At 39.7% G+C, this 7,500-nt stretch overlaps 1 pseudogene; it reads right to left on the reverse strand.

The window, feature by feature from the left end:
• Positions 1 to 7,500, reverse strand: part of LOC138030935 (acid-sensing ion channel 2-like) — an 8,681-nt pseudogene that overhangs the window by 929 nt on the left and 252 nt on the right.

The raw sequence follows: 7,500 nt of genomic DNA on the forward strand, positions 1-7,500 counted from the left end.
CGCGTACATCCGGGTCTTCACCGAGCGCGAGAAACGTGACTCCTTGAGGGAATTCTCTCTTGCGTTGGTGTATGACAACGACTGCCATAAGTGTTGCTCAAGTTTTGGCCTCGGTGGCCCCCATAGAAAATAGTACGTTGTTGAAGAGTCGTGAGATGAAGTCGCCAATTTATCGTCCTTACCCATAGCGGGCCATACGCAGTTCTTGACCTCTTGTGGAAGACACGGTGGTGCTTCTCCTGCGTTAAAAGGAAATAAATCCGTATCATGGTGATCACTTTGAGACAAGAGCTCATGACCCACACCCTTTCCTTGGAGCTATTGTTTTTCTGAGACCAGCTCTACCGTCAGAAGCTGATCTTGAGCTACTGATTCCCGTCAAATATTAGAGCTAGGACGCAGCTCTTTACAACCTCTATTGTTTTTATAGTTAGGGTCCATTGCTCTTTTATATCGTTATTTGTGTCCATTATTTTCTGAACCAATCCCGAGAATCGTTGTAATAGCTGCGTACTGGCCCAAATATTATGACTTAAAGCCTCTTAGCCAATCAACGCATATTACTGATTTTCTCCGTTTGCATTATCCGAGACGTTGTTTCTGCCTTATTGCACACAAGCGTTGATCTCCGCTTCCGATAGAAGTTGGACAGGCCATTAATATCAACATTTCGAAAGCTTAGTACTCAGGCACGGGTTGCTCGAAGTTTGGTTAGCACTAACCAGCATTAAATACCATGGAAACCTACTGGTTTTCATTACTAATAGCCATTGGTTAACGTTAACCAGGCTTCCAGCACCCCGACCCTAGAAGTATAGGGCAGAGGAGTGGGCCCGTGGTAAAATTATGTAAAAGTCGGGCCATAGCTTAATTTCGAAGAAGTGATCGTCATCTGGACAAACCTTGCTCGAAGACATATAAGAATAACAAATGCATTCGGAAAAAAACTCTATTTACTTACAAATTAAGTAGTATGTTACATCAAATCATATTTTCGGAGCTACAAATTTGGAAGCCAAAAATTCGATGCGGTAATGACTTTTAAGAAAAATCTTAGATTTCGTCTTAGGCTCCAATTAGCGGCACATTAATTATGCACAGTGGATAATTTCTATGTCAACTTGTGGATAACATAACAGGCTATCCATCGATGGTAGAATGTTTAAAAAATATTGAAACACAACAGAAATTAAGGGATAAGGGGCTCGATTCCCCCTCCTCCGCACACCTCGGTGGAGGGTCAGCTAATAGTGCAGCCAAGGACAGATAGTTCAGTTTAGCTTGACACATTATAATCTTCCATATTCGTGCAAAATCAACCGTGATAAATTTTCTTCAGTAAGAGCTAACCGCACAGAGCAAGCAAAAGCGCCGGATCTCGGTGGATTTGGCCAGTGAATGTAAAGATATAGACAATTAAAATTTGGAAAGGCTAGCTGTATGGCTGAAGTTCTTTTAATCCCTTTCAATTCATTTGGAGTATAAACCTTATCAGCCGCACAGCCAGCCTTGTTTTATTATTCTTGTCTATTTTCGAGCAAGTAAACTCAAAAACAGGCCTATAGATGGTTTTCACCTGACGTCACAGCGGCCACTTTGGTGCACAGAACAACAGAGAGAAAAGTCTTTTGGGAATTTGACTCTATTATAATGCAAAACATGAGGAATAATTGGTTATTGTTTTGTACATCAATATGGCCGTCTAATCACGTGATTAAAAACCATCTGTAACTTTGCGTATGGATTCAAGAATTCAATTAACATTCACGCATGCGTTTTACCTTCCAGGTCATAAGATCTGCATTTACACATGCTTATTACGTAGTCAGCGCGGCATTTTAGAAGACAGGCAGATTTTGTGTACTTTTTGAAGCCTGCTAAGTATTTGTCTTCACAGGCCGTCTTAAATGGCTTGGGTAAGTTGTGCATCTGAAAGTGATATGGACAGTGAGTGAGTTTATGAAGGACCTATACAAATGTTGAGACAGACAGCTCGTACATTTTATCGTCCTTCCCTGACGAATGCAAATACTGCTACTGGGCCACAAGAATTAAACATCTGCATAATGATGAAATTTGCTACCAAGACCAGAATGACTTGTTTCTTTAGTTCTTAACAAATCTGAACGAGAAACCATTCTGATCAGCCTTGTCGTTAATTGACGACATTCGCTGGAGCCTCTCAACGTCATAGTCATGGTAACCACATCGCAGGATTATTCAGGGTTATTTCTTATTTAGTGTTATCGACTCTTGTGGCCACAAAACAAAGAATTCAATGAAAAAAATGACAGTGTTGCTCGTGCGGCCCATATTTGTCGTTCGCAAACAAAGCCACTACATTGATCGAATGCAAAAATAGCCACCAACAAATTATTTTTTTGTCTTTGTGTTAATTAGTCTAACGAGCCTCGTTAAGACGTTTAAATTTGTAAGAATTTGGGCTGTAAAACGAAGCTACAATCCTAGACAAAAGTAGTAGGGAAGGTTATATAAATGAACCCCACCAGAGCTGTATTTCAACCCCCTTCTGTTAAGGCGCAAAAAAACACTTTCTCCTTCTGTTATATAGACCCCCTCGCCCTATTCAATGTTGGAAGGTAACACTACAATTTCCTACGAAAAGCATTCAGTTTTGCAAAACACTGAATCAGGGGGGTGGGGAGAGAAGCTAAGAAGACGTCAAAAGTGCTAATCTTCCCAACAGTTTTGCCTATGAAAGTAAACACCTACAATTTATCATAACATAGCAAAAAACATATAAATATTAAAAAAAAGCAATAAGTGTGTTTGTTTTTTTCACAGAAACTGTGAACGCTAGGAAAAAAAGTAGTATTTCCAATTACGACCACACCCAGAATTTTCAGACAATCCTAGACAAAAGTAGTTGGAAAGGGTAGAAAGAGGCGCAATATGTTGTTCCAAAAATTGGAACTTTCTCTAAGTGAGTTTCAGAAGTATATAAATGTTTTTCTCCTTAGATATTTCTTTCTCGATGCTGTTTTCGACAATAAACAGTTTGCATCAAAATGAATTGAACCGCTATTTGTTTAGGACTAGGTAACCTCTGATCAAATAAGCGGCCCTGCGTGTTGTTCACCAGGTAGCAAAATGTGCCTTTTACTAGGCTAATTGGACGGGCATATAAATTATCATACATGTAAATAGTCTCACAATGTCCGAGTTCGTGATCAATAAATGACGTAGGTCAACAGTGTCAACTTGCGGCTTCTATCACTATTTTCAAAAAGAGCTACAGGCTGTACGTACCACTTCCTTCCTGAGCCCGCAGAATGTATGTGTCCCCGGTTGAATTGCAAAACCAAGTTCATTGATCAGCGGTGGTTCCTCTTGATCATGCACCATGACCTTGAACCTGATGAATCTCTAAGGGAACCGTAATATTGATCTTGTTGAACGCTTAGAGATAGTCTCAGACCATAATCCACTCCAGCACGTTGTACCTTTAAAAGCGGATGCCCCTTTAAACCTGTGCATGAATTGTATAGAATATATTGTAGGCAAGGGTACTTACTAATTTCTAAATCCAAACTACCACTGCAAGATTATGGAGTGCAATCCGTAGTACAAATTCATGCCATAATAATATTTATATGCATTCGGTAGAGCAGTCATCCACCTCTCACTTTCGGTCTCGGTCTGTTGGACTGGTCTAAAAGTCCAAGTTACTCACCTGAGCCTAGATACCTCTTTCCTAACCAAAACGAGAAAGTTATATGGCTTTTGAGCAAGTGAGGCTGGTTTCATCCTATGTTTTCAACACAGCGATAAATTGGTACTTCTCCGCTGGTAACTACGGTGCTCCCACTCGTGCGTCAGAATTCATAGTGGGACTAAATTCCTCTACCTTGCAAATTTGTTTACAACACGCGAACCACTATTCAACGTACCTGAATTGAAAGTGTAACAAAGGCCAAACTCAGTGATAACGGCTGTAAAATTCTCAGGTCCACAGGGCTGTGATTTCCAACGACATTTCTTTATCATGTGATCAATACGATGTCCATGAGTCCTTACAAACTGCGCAAAATCAAAAGTGTCATCAAAGCCGAATGCCGTCTCGTCCCCGAGCACGTCAACGTCGTCATCGTCATCGGCTTTTTTCGATTCCTTTCGGCGATGACGTCGAAGATAGTTTAAGAAGTTTGGAATTGGCGAACGAGCGAACAATACCTCTTCCTTGTTGTCGATGTAGTTTTGTGGGGCTAAGATGGACATAACCTGTAAGGTAAGAGAGATTATGCAATAGTTAGAGAAACCCCAAGAGCGCAGTTAGCCATTATGATTACTTACTTACATTGAATCCCCGCTGAAGCAGAGAGCAGCCAAGAGGGAGAGGGAGGGGAGATAGAGGGGAGAGGTGAGTGAAGTAGAAAGCTTGAAATTTGTTCCCAAATAAGTAGAGGAATGCTATTGGAAGACATTTTTACGTCATTGTTTTTTACATCATGATTTATTTTAAGTTTGGTCACAAGCACCACATTCCTTTTCCCCATTTAAATAAACCAGCCTTTGACAGTCGGGATCGCCTGTTTCAACTTTGATAGTCGGGATCGCCCGTTTAAATATTGGTGATGACATTAAAGAAATAAACACGAGATTCTGATACTAAGAAAAAAAAAGAAAAAGCGGAAACGATATATTTGATATGTTGATCTGAAATGGAAGTTTTGGTATACGTATAGCCGGTTGATTCTTGAAGTTTCATGAAAGGAAATCGGGAAAAAAAACCTCTCCTTTAAACCATCTGATTAAAAGTCACAGCATTTGCAAATGTTTATAGAGTCGAATAGCAGTTGTCGGTATTGCGAAAAAACCCAGGATCTGGTAGTTCAAAAGCTGTTTTATAATTAACGCTAATCCCAGATTAAATATTAACCAAGAAGTTTATTTCTCTACTCACAATATGTTGCTCAACAATAAATTTTGGCAAAATTTTATCTTAGAGGAAGTCAATCTTGAAAAAACAAAAGCAAGAAAAGAAACCTTCACCCTAAAGTTGAAAAAATGAAACCAAAGTTTCCACTTATCCTAGATGAAGTTAATCGGCTTTCGAGCAAGGGCCCTTTAAAGAAGATCTCTAACTTACACTGCGTTTCGAGAAAACAATGCCAGTAACAATAATCTGCAATCTCTCTTGGCAATTAAATCAAGAACCATTATATAACATGACATCAAACGGGACGAAATATGTTATATGTCTCTCTAAATTGGCCAATCATTGCTCGCCTTCTGATTGAGAGACATTGTATTAAAACTAGCATCTTCTTTATTTTGTCGTCAATTTATGATAATTATTGATCGACCCGTTTTAGCGGAGAATCATGGTTAAGAAAATATGGTAGCCCCGAGAAATTTGGCTTTGGTTTTGACTTTATCCTACAACCGTCCGTCCGTCGTCATGTAAGCAAATACGCAAAATCGCGCATTGCAACCCGCGCTTTTTGGCAGGAAATTGCATAGGCTGAAACCCGCGTTTCGTTTTCTTTTTCAGCGGGATGTTGCACGGCCAGCGTACTGCATTTGACTGAATAATGGTGATAAAAAACGACGAAAAGAACAGGAAAGAGTACTGTAAAACTTTATAGTGATGAGCAGGCTGCCGTGGACTGGTCGTAAGCAGAAAAAATATATTTAATATCTGAAAAAAACAAACAAACAAACAAACAAAAAAAACAAAAACAAATGATAATTGGAGAGCGCCATTAATAGGCTTGTATGGCTAAATAACTATTTTATTTGATTATGCTGATGGTAGGCCAATGTTTCTTGTGACATGACATGATTGTGACTATGATTCACTGCTATATGCAAGTTAATATGGAAATACGAAGTGGACAAGTTACAATACGGTTGTCAGGAGGCTGGAAAGGTAATCAGCTAATGTTATCTTTTCTGTGCACTCTCTGTGGACAACAAGATTTAAAAACATTTCCATTTTATCCTGAGAATTGCGGGTTCGACATTCACCACCTAATTCTATGGCTTCCACGAGTTGCCACAATGTTTCCTAGGACCGTTTCTTACAAAGCATATAAGAGTCAAAAGAGTAAGAATTGAGTACTTTTTTTGTTCTCAAACATTCTGAAATTCCACAGTGGAGCCCGTGTTGTGAAAGACAACCCATTAATTTTAGCAAAGACTTTTAGTTACATTGGCCTTTTTTATAGTAAAGACGCATTATGCGTCTCTCTTGTTATTCGTGTAGTGTAAAAACGGAACGTTTTTACACTAGACGCACTAAACTGTACGTCCAGTACGTCCAGAAGCATTATGCGTCTTCTACTCGTCTTTGTACTAGACGAATTTTACAGACGCAGAAAAAATGTTTGCCCAAGTTCGTCCCAGACGAATTATGCGTCTCTAGTATAAGAACGACCATTCACATCTTCGGAATTGCAAACATGGCCCATGAAGTAATAGTGTGTGTAGAATAGAGGATAGAGATTGCCAGAAATGTTTGTTTTGAAAATATGTTAAGATCAAATGAACAACTCTACTTGACAGGAAATCGATTTTTCCTTGCCGTATATCTTATAAAAACCCCACTCTTCCGACTCGGTAGGTCTGCAACTTTTCCCAATCGCAATTATAGACCTTCACGATCGGACGAGAGAACAGAGTTGTTAATTGTGAACAGTTCAAGAGGTACACAAAAAAAAGATTGTGACAACATCGCTCGTAGGACGTCTCAGCTTCCCTTCCCGGAACTAGGGAGACATTTTGGGAAAGAGATTAACCAAGTGCAGAACTTAATTAAACAAAAGACAGACAACGCCTCTTTCAAAACACCCACCCGCCAAACTATAACCACAACTAGGTCTTCTCCACTTACCTTTTCACCGATTGTTCCATTTATCAGGTAATATGGAAACAAATTGAAATTGCATATGGAAACTGCGGGAAATGTTATCTGGTCTAAAAACTCGACCTGCACTGTGGTGGTGATAGGACGATCAAAATACTTTTGTATACTCTTCTTGCTCTGCAACAGCAGCATGAAAAGAGCAAATATAAGAATAACGAGCCAGATGATGCGGCGGATTTTGGGTCCTTCCTCAAATATAAAACGGAATCCATGAAGCGTCAGACTGTGCAGAAACTCTTGCCACAATTCCTTTGTGGTCGGGATTTCATCCTCCTCTTCGCTGTTCTCTGAATCACTACTTGCTTCCTTCTTCTTTTTCTTTTTCGGCGATGCCTGGGGACACGCCATGCTTCCAGTGTCGTAACAAGCGACAAAACTACGGTGAAATATTTCCAAGAGTGATGTTTGAGGCGTTTTTACAACCACAATGTATTCGTCAACAATATCTCTCCTTTCCGTTGTCAAATTTCTGGGACACAATTCCCTCGTGTGGACAAACTCTTTATCAACGGGCATCCTTGATATCAGTGACCATTATTTAATTCCGTGCGGTCCATATCATTGTACATCACTGATCATCCATTGTCTTTGTAGTCTAAAGAAATTCCCAT

This window comes from Montipora capricornis, chromosome 13 (genome assembly GCF_036669925.1).
Source record: "Montipora capricornis isolate CH-2021 chromosome 13, ASM3666992v2, whole genome shotgun sequence".
Lineage (NCBI taxonomy): Eukaryota > Metazoa > Cnidaria > Anthozoa > Scleractinia > Acroporidae > Montipora > Montipora capricornis.